Below are 13,082 nucleotides of genomic sequence, written 5' to 3' on the forward strand. Positions count from 1 at the left end.
GGTAGAGGAGATGACAGGGCCCTCGGCTAGGAGAGGCTTCCTTACCACCACTTAGGACTTCCAGGCCAAAGCCTTTCTGGCTGCCCAAAGTCCCCACTTAGGTGGTGCATCATATGAAAAGGCCTCCTATCCCCAAGAATGTCTGAGATGCAGGCTCAGCAGCAGAGCCTCTGAGCCCCACCTTCCCTGGGACCTTTCCTCCTCCCCATGGTTGCTGCCTCTTTGTTGCCTTCGTCCTCTGTTACCCAGAAACGTGCTGGTCAGGTGTGACAAGAAGTGCTTCCTTCTCCAGGAGCTAGCTGTCCTCACCTCCTCCCGGCCGAACTGCCTACTCCCTGCTGCCACGAGCTCTCTGAATGTCCACTCGTGCTGCTCCCCCTGGAACACCCTCTCCCAAATTCTCCTTGTTGAAGTGCCCTCTTTTCTGCAAGTCTAGCTCAAGGGCCCCTCCTCCCAGGTTTCCCTGGGTCTCCCCGCTCTCCCTCCCCTGAGCACCCGATTGTGTTATTTGCAGCCTTGTCCAGATCAGTAAATTGGGGGTTCACCAAGTGCTGGGACCATGTCTTGTTGACCCCCGTGTTCCCTGGGCAGGGGCTGGCACGCGGTCATCTGCAAGAGTAATTCCCCTTTGGGTATAATATGACATTCACAGGTTTCGGGGATTAGGACGTGGACATTTTTGGGAGACCATTTTTATACCTACCACAGGTACCAAGAGCCTGAAGGTGAGAACAGAGCCTACACAGGAGCCTTGTAAGGAGTTTAGATGTATGTCTGAGAAAGATCCCTCTGGGGCCCAGGTGGGCAGTGGTGGGGTTAAGGACAGGGAGACCAGGCAGAGAACATTACAGTGGTAAAGCCTGTGCTTTTGACTTCATATGCTTCTGCATTGTTGGAATTTATTTGAACGAGTGTTGCTTTTTATTACGTGTAAAAATATTTTTTTAAAGATGGTGCAAAGGTTAAGAAAAGCAAACTTGGCTGCTACTGTTCAGAAAATAGCTGTTATTTCCAAAAAGAGCTCTCTCCGGGCTGAGGAATGCTGGAGCTCCACTTAGCAGGAACATTCCGGACGCAGATGAACAAAACTGATTCCTGTTTCTGTGTGAGCTCAGCTGGGGAATGAGGAGCATGAATCCTCATGGAAATGTGGAGTCATCCAAGACCTCCTGGCCTTTAACAGATGTAACAGTTCCCAAGATCTGAAGTTCAGAGTGGGGACCTGACACATTCCTCTACATTTTGTGGCAGTGCCAGACTGAAATGCAACTTTCTGGCCCCCATTTCAGTGAACTTTGAACTTGCACACAATTCACACTCCCCTTTTTATAATTCATGACTTTCACGTGAGGAATATAATTTTCTGTGTTCTACTGCCTGATCCTAACTAGGTGTAGAATGATTCTACTTTAAACCCAAGGTCTTGTTTCCATCTTGACGCTCCAGCTCTTAAAAGGGACAGGCACCGGCAGACAGTCCAGAAAAGCGGCCAGGATGTATGGAGTCTGGGGTTTCAGTCCTTGCTCTCCCCCTCGGGCTCACATTAGAAAGGTTGTATCAGGTGTGTGGATGGCCTCTATGTGTCCGGCTCCTAACGCTCTACAAGCTGTCCCAGGTTTGCAAAGCTCTCCTGCAGCATTGTCTCAAGTGTCTCCCACAACACAGGAGAACAGCATGAGCTGTAATGAACTTGCAATTTACAAGTGAGGAAACCAAGACAGAAACCTATGAGATCCGCCCCAAGTCACTCAGCAATTCGGTTGCAATGTACACGACAGAATTGCATGTCCTTATTCTGTCTCCTTCAGCCAGAGCTTCCTTTTATATCTGTTGTATTTTCTGTTTCCAAGGTAGACTTGTTTGATGATAAAGATGGGCTGCTTGACAAAGTTTGAAAATCAGTGATCCAGAGTAATGTTTCCAAATTTCCAACTGATGCTAATATTCAGCAGCCAAGATTAACAAATTGCAATTTGCAGGAATTCTCAAGATTTCTGAAATCATAAATCATTCCACATTTTTCATGATACTTACCTACATGCTTTTAAATGAGTGACCATAATGATAAACCGTGAATAATTTTCTGATAGTATGATGCTGAAAGTTCCAGAAGTTTTCAGTGAATAACACGATTTTATATTATTATTATCATGAACCAATATACTGTGACAAGATTATTTTAATAACATGTAAAACAGATCTCTACCTGATACAGACACTGGGTATAGAAAGAGATAAAAGGAAGGGAATGGTAACAACACAAAATCAATGCCAAATAAAATCACTTGAAAGTTGAAAGAGAATACCACAAATATTTGATATTTAAAAGTTATCATTTACAAAATGAACTTTAAAAACACAAAGCATAAATTGTTCCACCTGATAGTCTTGATATTTGCTTTGAGACAAGTGTTCCAGATGTAGAAAATTTTCTTTCATTTTGCCCTAATGTTGGTTGAATTAAGACTGTGTCCCAAACGTCTTCGAGTTTAGGGTACATGTTGTTTCAGAGAAGTTTATTTTCTTTTTTAATGATAAACCATGTTTCTCTGCTTGCCTTAGTCTTGATTTTGCTGTTGAAGTCAATATTGCTGTTGCCCATTCAGACTTTCGAGTAGTTTCTGATTTCCCGTTGGAGTGTTTGACAACACCAATCACGTCGTATTCTTTTTGCCTCTCTCCTGTTGAGTATTAACAAAGAACTGTAGCATAGTGAATACTCAAACACTTGGAAATGCCAGCCATCATTATAGGGAAAAATTACATTAACATTCAAACCCACTAGGAAGATTAATAACATTATGTAAAAATTGCTTATTGAAATTGCCAATAGAAGGACTTATTTGGCCTCAAAATTTGTTATTTTTTCTAACACCACTCATAGGACTCATATAAGTATCTGATGTGTATAAAGTTACTAATATTTTATTTGTAAAAATGACTTACTGTTAGCAGCAGACCAGTCCACAAACACACACTTGGAATTAGTATATGCTGATAAACCAGCTCTCTGGGGGCAAAATAAAAGCCCTGATATATAGCACTTGCCAGTGTCTGAGGGGAGGTATAAATACTCCCACCATGGTCAATTTCAAGCTACCAATGTGATGTCACTGAGCGTTGGAAAGAGATGCACACAACCGGCCCTCTGGAGCCTGTGCAAACCGGCTCCCGTACACCGCTGCTTATGACATGGCAACAGCTGCAGTCAAGTCCTGTGATTCTTCCGCTCAGGAACTGTCTACCTTAATTCTCCAATGCATGCTTCAGTGTTTTCTACGCTTGCTTCTGATTTGACATCAGTGGATTCATTTGTGTGAGTGTGTGTGTGTGTGTGTGTGTGTGTGTGTGTTTAAGCAGGCTTCATGCCCATTAGGGAACCCAATATAGGGCTTGAACTCACAACCCTGAGATCAAGACCTGAGCTGAGATCAAGCGATGCTTAACTGACTGAGCCACCCAGGCGCCACGATATCAGTGGATTCCTTTGAACTAGTGACATCTCTATGTTGATCATTAAGGTTTTTTGGTTGTTGTTTTGGTTTGTTTTTTTGTTTTTCTATCCTAAAATAGCAGGTGGTATTTAGTTTTATTTTTTCAGAGTAAAATATAAACACAACAACCAGTCCTTGAATTGATAAAGTAAATCTTTTTTAAAAATTGAAGAATAGTTGACATTTATAATTATTATAAGTTTATTTATTTATTTTGAGAGAGAGAGAGAGCAGGGGAGGGGCAGAGAGAGAGGGAGAGAGAGAATCCCAGGCAGGTTCCGCGCTGTCAGCACAAAGCCTGATGCAGGCCTCAAACTCACGAACCGTGAGATCATGACCTGAGCCAAAATCAAGAGTTGGACACTTAACCAATTGAGCCACCCAGGTGCCCCTAGTTGACGTTTATTTTGTTAGTTTCAGGTGTATAACATAGTGATTCGACAATGATCTATATTACAGAATGCTCACCACAGTAAGTTATTACACAGTTATTACAATATTATTGACTCTATTCCCTATGCTGTACTTTTCATCCCCATGACTTAACTCATTTTATAACTGGGAGTTTGTACCTCTTAATCCCCTTCCCCTGGTTTGCCCCTCCCCCACTCTATCATTAAGTTTTAATTCTCATGGGAGAAAACTTTTCCCAGTTTTTCTAGATTTCTCAACTTATTTTAATGAGGATTTGGGCTTCGGAAAAACATAACATTTCTGAGAAATGCCGGGAAGGAATTCTTGCACAGAAATGCTAATCGAGAAGATCTGAGTTAAAAAACCCATTTGCTTGAATGATCATGATTCCACTGGATACATATTTTTTTGGTCCCAATTTTGCCCACAGGTCATTAATCTTATTTTAGGGGATTTTAATTGTGGGATCCTATTCAATTTGGTGTCAAGTTTAGTGATTTTGCAGAGAGGCTGACCACCAGGGTTGGGTCATTAATCATTGGACCTTGTTGTATCTGATCTCGGGCACATGTGGCGCAAGCTGGTTGTCAGCACAGTTAGTTGTCCCCCAGTCTCAGTTTCCCCTTCTTCCTTATTTTTTGAAAATTTTATTTATTTTGAGAGAAAGAGTGAGGGAGGGGCAGTGAGAGAGGGAGAGAGTCCCAAACAGACTCTATGCTGTCAGCACAGAGCCCCACATGGGGCTCGAACTCAACGAACTGTGAGATTATGACCTGAGCCGAAACCAAGAGGCAGCTGCTTAACCGACTGAGCTAGCGGGGCGCCCCTCTCCCTTCTTCCTTATTATTAGAAAAGGGACAGCAACAACATGGCGTCCATTGGATTTAGGAATGACCAGTGGAAGTGGTGTGCAACTTCTGGGGAATGTCCTGAAGTAGAGAAGGAGTACTGTTCTTTGCCTTTCTGCCTTCCATCTGGCCAGAATGTGGATGTAATGACTGAAGAAAGTCACACTGGACAGTAAAGTGACCTTGGAATGGAAGCCCCGCATGGTGGAACAACAAGGTAGAAGGAGCCTAGGTTTCTGGTATTGTGGGGGCACCATACCTTGCCTACTTCCAGACTTGTACACAAGAGGGAAATAAACCATCTTATCTAAACCGCTGTTGATAATGAGGTTTCTCACTCTCAGCTGGAACAAATGAAACAGCATACTAACCCACTTTTCTTCTTCCTATTGAAAGCACAGCCCACTAGTAAGAGGCTAAGAAAGGTCAGTAATGGAGTAAGATCAATGAAAGACCTCAGCATTATTCAGAGACTCAGGAGGCGTCTGGGAGGATGTTTTACCTAAAGGTATGGATGATATAATTTGTAATATAGGAGGCTGTGGCTCCCTGGGTGCTTGCTGAGGGGTTGCCAAGAAGACAGATACGTAAGTAAACTTCTGTGCTGCTCTGAGCTGGTTAGCCTGGGAAAAGAAGTTTTCAGACTTCTGATGCTTCTTCACAGGATCTATTCACAAATGTCTGATCTTAACCTTGTAGCAATCAGAGTCCTGGAAGGCATAGAATGTACTTTATTGACAGCCGGCTGGGAGTGTTAAGTACCAGCTGAAGACCTAGGGGGTTCAACCCGGGGAAAAGATTAGGGGAGGTGGATGGTGGGGATCTGAGAGCCACTTTCACACATCAGAATAAAAAAGAGATTAGGCATCTTCTTGGAGACTCCCAGTCCCAAACCAGGACCCGTGGTGGAGGGTGCGAATTCTGCCCTAAGTTACAGGGAAGCCTTTCTCCCAGGGCTGGAAGGAGGTGGACAAGGGGAGTGCCTCTCCTCGGTTGTGGGTATTAAAGCAGAGGTTGTTGCAGAAAGGATTCGTTAACTGAGCAGAGCTCCTGAATTCCAGTCTCCACATTGGTGCCTGCCCATAAAGCTTTCCAGGTCTGAGGAAAGGAAACAGGGTGGTGCATTTTTTATAAAGCTAAATATTTGCAACTTGAAGTACGCTTCCTTTATTCTGAGATTATGTTTTTTATTAGTTTTGTTTTTATTATTCTGAGATCGTGTTCTATTTTGGGGGTGCTAAAATGTTTTTTTGTTGTTAGATAGCAGGTGGTATTTGTTGTTATTTAACATCCTAAATCAACAAAATCAAATATTGACTCCATGTAAGTCTCCATCAAAAAAAAAAAAAAAGATTTGCATGACTGTGAAATCTGGAAATCTGGTAACCACTGGCAAGATGGACCCTACGACCCTCAGATGGTCTTGGAGTTGACCTTTCAAGGAACTGTAGTTTATATGAGTGGCCACTAGATGACACTCTTGTCTATTTCCAGCAATTACATAATTTCATCATGCGCATAGAGAAATAAGAAATGGTATCCACTTGCCTTAAAATAGATAAAGTATCCATTTTCCCACACATCACTACTTTGGATAAACACTAATTTTTTACTAGCATTTGAAAACAAAACTAATTTTCAAGGTTCTATTCTTAAAATTGAAATGATTACTTTCCTAAATGCTCTCTTTAACTCTGCAGTGTTGTCAGAAATTTGGTGCACTTAAAACAAACTCTTTCTCTCAGTCAAGAGCCTTTTGTGAGCGTCTCGACTACTGATGTCTTTATTCACGTGAGCAGGGACTACGTCATGTCCACCAGAGCACACTAGATGTGCTGGACACATCTAGCACGATGCCACAGAAATACGATGCTAATAATCTCAGTTTGTCTAGTGGTTTACACTTTCCAGTCCTCTTCCAGTTTCCTCCCTCTCAGTGGGAATTCAGGTGGCAGAGAATGACCTTTTTTTTTTTTTTTTTTTTTTTTTGGCTTCTGCATTTCTCTCTCTCTCTTTTAAAATTTATATTCAAGTTGGTTAATATGTAGTGTAGTCTTGGCTTCAGGAATAGAACTCAGTTATTCAAGAGAATGACCTTTTCTTTGTCCTTCTAGTGACTCTAATGCACATTCTTCATAGTGAAAACTTTGTACCTCATTCATTAATTCAACAAATATTTATTTGAGCATGTTAGTTACTATAGCAATAAACACAACAGATGAAGTCCATTCCCCCACGGAGTGGACATTCCAGTGGGAGACAGTCAATAAACAAACAAATGAAGAGATTGTTTGTCAGGTGGTAAAGAGTGCTATGGGGAAGAATAAAAGCTTAGGGGGATGGGAGGGTGTCCATCTTAGGTATGTAAAGAGGGGGCCTTTACGCAAAGACCTGAGTGATGTGAAGGACAACACAGTGTGATGATCTGGACAAAGCACATGCCAAGCCTTGTAACAAAATGGAACTGGGAAGTTTGACATCAAGAAAGGAGCTCAGAAGGATGTCGGCTGGAGGGGAGGCTGAAGAGGTAGACAGGACACCGACTGTGTGGGAATTGAGATTTTATTCCCAAATGTGACAAGGGGCCATTAGAGGGTTTTGAGCTGGGAAGAAGCATGCTTTGAAATGTGAAGAATGGCCTGCAGGGAAGCATGTGCACCAACTGAAGCGGCTCCATTTGAATATATTTTGAAGGAGGCAAATATAACTCCCTGCTGCATTGGATGTAGAGGGCGGAGGAAGAGTCAATGAGGATGATCCATAGGTTCTTGGGCTGAGTAACTAGGTAGGTGGTGGTGCCCTCATTTACTTAGATGGGGAAAAATGGGAATGGAACAAATTGGAAGAAGGGCACTGAGAAACTGAGAGGTCTATTTTGGACTTACTAGATTTGAGGATTTATTATACATCCAAATACAGATGTCAAATAGGCAGGTGGTTATTCAAGTCTGGACTTTGGAGGATGAGTCGGGGCTGGCAAAGTTGCTGTGAGATCCATTCTTGTGGACCTCTGCTATCTGGGCAGCTTAGATACAACAGGGTCTTTTTAATTTGCTCCATTGGCACTTAGAAATTTGGCCTGATCAGGGTGCCTGGGTGGTTCAGTCGGTTGAGAATGTGACTCTTGATTTTGGCTCAGGTCATGATCTTGCAGTTTGTGGGGGATTGAGCCCTGTATTGGGCTCTGTGCTGATAGTGTGGGGCCTGCTTGGGATCCTCTTTCTCCCTTTCTCTCTGCCCCTCTCCCCCTCAAAATAAATATATAAACTTAAAAAATTAACAACAAAAAAAGAAATTTGGCATGATCTCATAATATCTTCACTGCATTTCAACTGGAATATTTAGTAAATTCTACATTTATCAAAGCTGTCAGACATAAGACCAATATGTTTCAAAACATACAGAGCATAGGGGTGCCTGGGTGGCTCAGTCGGTTAAGTGTCTGACATCGGCTCAGGTCATGATCTCGTGGTTCGTGAGTTCCAGCCCTGTGTTGGGCTCCATGGTGACAGCTCAGAGCCTAGAGACTGCGTCAGATTCTGTGTCTCCCTTTCTCTCTGCCCCTCCCCTGCTCATGCTCCCTCTCTCTCTCTCTCTTGCTCTCTCTCAAAAATAAACATTAAAAAATATTTTTACAAAGCATACAAATTTACAATTTTCTACACTTGATCTTAGCAAAAGGCCGAGAAGTGATTCAAGATTACAATTTTCTATTAAATTGACTTAACTAAGTTATAATTTAAAAGTTGCTTTGCTTCTGAACGATAGTTGTATCAACCTGAGAGAGCTTTCCTTGAGCTGCTGGTGAGACCAGCATGGTCCAGACAGAAGCAATCCCCTTCTAGGACTTAGTCTTAAGGAAATAATCAAAGAAATAGATCAAGTTTTCTGAACAAAGATGTACATCTCACCATTATTTACAAGAAAAATATTGGAAAAATAATTGTTCATCAGTAAATGGCATATTCAATAACTGTGGCATATCATAAAATGGAAAATTATACACACTAAAAAGATGTCAACAAAGAGTTTTTGGTAACATGGTAGGGATGGTTATGCTATAAAATTAAATGAGTCATAAGCTATAAATGTACACATACAATATAATCTCAATTACATAAAAATATCTATGTGTAAAAATGAGCACAGGGAAATTACTTCACACTTTTTAGAGCAGCTAACCATAGGGGATGGAATCACCTCTTACAGTGCTTTGCTTTTGTCCAACCTTCCTACAATGGGCATGTGTTATTTTGTAGTCTGAAAAAAATATATAAATCATTTGGATTGAAAACAATGAAAAAGAAATGGGAAAATGGAAAGAACTAGCATTGGCCTGGGAATCAGAAGGTAAGGATTTGGGACCAGAGTCCTGGGTGACCCTTTGAACAGGGAAGAATTTATTCTTTCTTTGAGCCTCAGGTTTCTTACCTGCAAAATGTGGCTGGGAACCCAGCCTGTCTCCTTTCTTGAGTTGATGTGAAGATCTAGCAATTATGCCAGCAAAGGGGCTGATCTTACAGATTATGCCAGCAAAGACTGTAGGGTCAATGTCCTGCCTTTCCCACCAGTGCAGAGTTAGTGGGGGAAGGTAACTGAAGGGGAAGGGAAGTCCACAGACACAGTAACTCCTCTGAGCACTCTGTCCTGGCCCCAAGGAGTGGGTCTCCAGCATCCCCTGGATGTGGGCCCAATCCTGGCGCATTCATGCCTTAGAGCTTTGGTGGTAAGATGGAAGAGACCTCAGTGATCATCTGATAATAACACTTCTCTTATGATTGTATTTATTGAAAATTTACAATGTCAGGCACTGTGATTGGTGCCTTTTACAAATTTTGTTCATCAGTTACACCCAACAAATATTTATTGTGCACATTCTATGTGTCCTACCTAACTCCATTTTTATGTGGCAGGATTTCTCCACTCCCTACTCCTTCTGTAGGGTCCATCACATATCAACTCCCTCTTTTGGAGAGAGTAAGACTCATAGCAAGCTGGGTGGCAGGAGTTGACCAGGAGTTAACATAAGCTGAAGCACAGAAAGAGACAGAGACTTCTTTGGCATAATAACGTATACATGATATACTAAGAGACAACCTGGGCTGTGGTAAAAGCCTGACTGTCTCATGGGTTCTTGACCTTGAGGCTGTACTTCATGACTTTTTGCCTTCATCTCCTTCATGTTCGTGCATTTCAAATTGTTTCTGTCTCCATCCAAGAGATAACAAGATGGCACTCAATGATCAATAACCAGAGACAGATGCAGGTGGCAAGGGGAGGCTCCAGTGGGAGGGAGTGGGCGTGGTGGTTAAAGGAGCACAGAGATTGGGGGTAAAGGGGGAGGGAGTCTAGAGGTAAGAGGCCCCCAGGCAGTCTGAGAGAGGGGCGCCTTCCTGGGCAGCAGCAAGGATTGAGAACAAAAGGTCGCCATGACCTTCTGAAATTAAGGCTGTAATAAGGAGGTCTCAGTTAGTTGAGGAAATTGAGGCTTAAAGAGGCAAAGCACAATGTAAGGATTATTCAGATTCTTATTCAGAGAAACCCAAAGAAAAAAAGAAAGGAAAGAAAAGATTAGGACATTAGGAGACAAGTGGAAGTTTCAAATTTGGAAATGAGCAGATATTTGATGATATTAATAAATTACTGATAAAATTTTACACATAATAGTATTATACCTTATGTTAAAAATTTCATTACTTTTGAGAGATATGCTGTTTTTTTAAATAGGTGTAAGGATACAGTGTCTGGGATTTGCTTCCAAATAAAAGTGGCATCAGAAAGTTGGATAAGGTTATAAATGAAAGATTGGTCATGAGTTGGCTATTGGTCATCAGTTGGCTGAGTGATGAATAGGATGTGATTGTTCACGAAACAATTCTACTTTTGCATATATTTAAATTGTCCATAATTTTGAGGTCAAGCAGGTGGTCTACATTTCTGTGGTTATTAAGTGATAAAGCTGGAAATGGAACCCAGGGCTGTTTGTCTCCAAAGCCTGTGTTCTTCATGACTGTGCTCCTCTACCTGTTTCCAGTCCATCCAGGCCGGGGTTGCTCCCTCCAGCATCCTCACACATGCTCTACCCTCTGTTGGGATACCTCCTGAGTTAGGGCATCTCTTTGGAAGGTTCTTTTCCAAGATGAGCTGTAACTTCAATCTGCTCATCCTGTGTCTTGCTGGAGAAGTCTTCCTGACCACTGCCACTCCAGGCTAGGTTAGGTAGCCTCTCGTGGGTTTCCAAGGTGTTCTATGCTTCTTCATAGCACTCATCACACTTTTAATTGCTCCTTCAATGTCCATCTTCTCCTGTTGGCTCTAGGTCACTGCCTTCTTGCTTATTGCTTAGTCTGTTTGCTTTAGGTATAAGGATGCAGAAGGGGTTGACCCTTAGCATGGCCAAGTCACAATATGAGAATGAGTTCCCTGGAGGTCTAGCATCCTGTGAGTCCCCAGGTCAGAGGACCCATAGAGTCCTCAGCCCTAAGCCCATGGCGCTTGCTTTGGATTAGAGAGATGGGTGGTGGGATGGGTGCGTAGGGAACACTGCAAGAATTAGATTATTTCTAAGGAGTTTGACATTTTAGAGGTAGCTGATGTCAGTTATCTTTCAGGGCAATAGAAAATGAAAAACAGTGAATGCCGGCGTGAGATGTTTAGTTTTGAGAACAAACTTACCACCTTGAGCCTCGTGGTGGAATTTTCTTAGTGAAAGAGATGCTGCTTTGTCATTTTATCTGCTTCCTGCTTTTGTTTTGTGTGGAAAAGCTCCTGGGATTTGGCCAAAGGGACTGGAATGAAAAGTAATGACCCCTAGAATGCACAATGAATGTGGAAGAGCAGCGGGCATGTGCTGGGGAAGGTGCCCCATTCAGGAATCTCGGCAATATCAGGACTCCCAGCTGACTTTGTCATCTGGTTCTTAGGGGGTGTGAGGACACATGGCTTACACAAATTGTCATACTTAACCATTTGGGTAAACAGTGTCTGATGGCAATGCTTGCTGTATTTCCTATGGTATTTTTTAAAGTTTATTTATTTTGAGAGAGAAAGAGAGAGTGAGCGAGCGCAGGGGAGGGGCAGAGTGAGAGAGGAGAGAGAGAGAATCCCAAGCAGGCTCCACATTGTCAGCACAGAGCCCGATGCGGGGCTTGAAGTCACGACTGTGAGATCATGACCTGGGCCGAAACCAAGAGCTAGACACTTAACCGACTGAGCCACCCAGGTGCCCCTCCTATGATAATTTTTAGTAATTTGTTCGTTATTGTTTCTTTTTATTTGGTAAACTCAAATATAAAATACATTTAAAGGGAAGCTCAATTTTGCCATTTCAGGAGATTAAGAGGTAGATTTTTTTTTTTTATCTTAAAAATAATGTGTGTTTTAGGGCACCTGGATGGCTCAGTCAGTTGAATGTCTGATTCTTAGTTTCCGCCCAAGTAGTGATCCCAGGGTTGTGGCATTGAGCCCTAAGTTCGGCTCCACGCTGAGCGTGGAGACTGCTTGGGATTCTCTCTCTCCCCCTCTCTCTCTCTTCCCCCCCTCCCCCTTTGTCTCTCTCCCCTACTCATGCTCTCTCACTCTCTCGCTCTCTCAAATTAAAAAAAAAAAAGAATGTGTGTTTATTCTTCAAGAACTAAAATTTAGTTTTCTAATCCCCTGTATTCAGATTTTATTGCTATTTTCTATTTTTATTTGTGTTATCCATTATGAGAGTAGCATTTTTTACTTATAAAATGAAATTGGTATCATTTTTATTGTGGTAAGGTATGCATAACATTTACCATTTTATTGAAAAAATTTTTTAATGTTTAGTTTTGAGACATAAAGAGAGAGCGTGAGCGCGCACACCAGTGGGGGAGGGGCAGAGAGAGAGGGAGACACAGAATCTGAAGTGGGCTCCAGGCTCCAGGCTGCTGGCACAGAGCCCCACGCGGAGCTTGAACTCATGAACTGGGAGATCATGACCTGAGCTGAAGTTCGACGCTTAACTGACTGAGCCACCCAGGAGCCCCAACATTTACCATTTTAAAGTGTACAGTTGAGCAGTATGAAGTACATTCACTTGTGCGGCCATCACCGGCATCTGCCTACAGGACTCTTCGTCTTCCAAAATGAAAACTCTTCCAGTTAAACATTAGCTCCCCATTTCCCTGTCCCCCAGCCCCTGGCAGCCACCGTTCTGCTTTCTGTCTCTATGAATGTTAATGCTCTAGGTACCTCATATAAATGGAATCATACAGTATTTGTTTTTTGGTGACTGGTTTCATTTAGCATAATGTCTTCAGGGTTCATCCATGTTATAGCAGGTGCCAGAAGCTTCTTCCTT

The sequence above is a fragment of the Panthera leo genome, chromosome D4 (genome assembly GCF_018350215.1).
Source record: "Panthera leo isolate Ple1 chromosome D4, P.leo_Ple1_pat1.1, whole genome shotgun sequence".
Lineage (NCBI taxonomy): Eukaryota > Metazoa > Chordata > Mammalia > Carnivora > Felidae > Panthera > Panthera leo.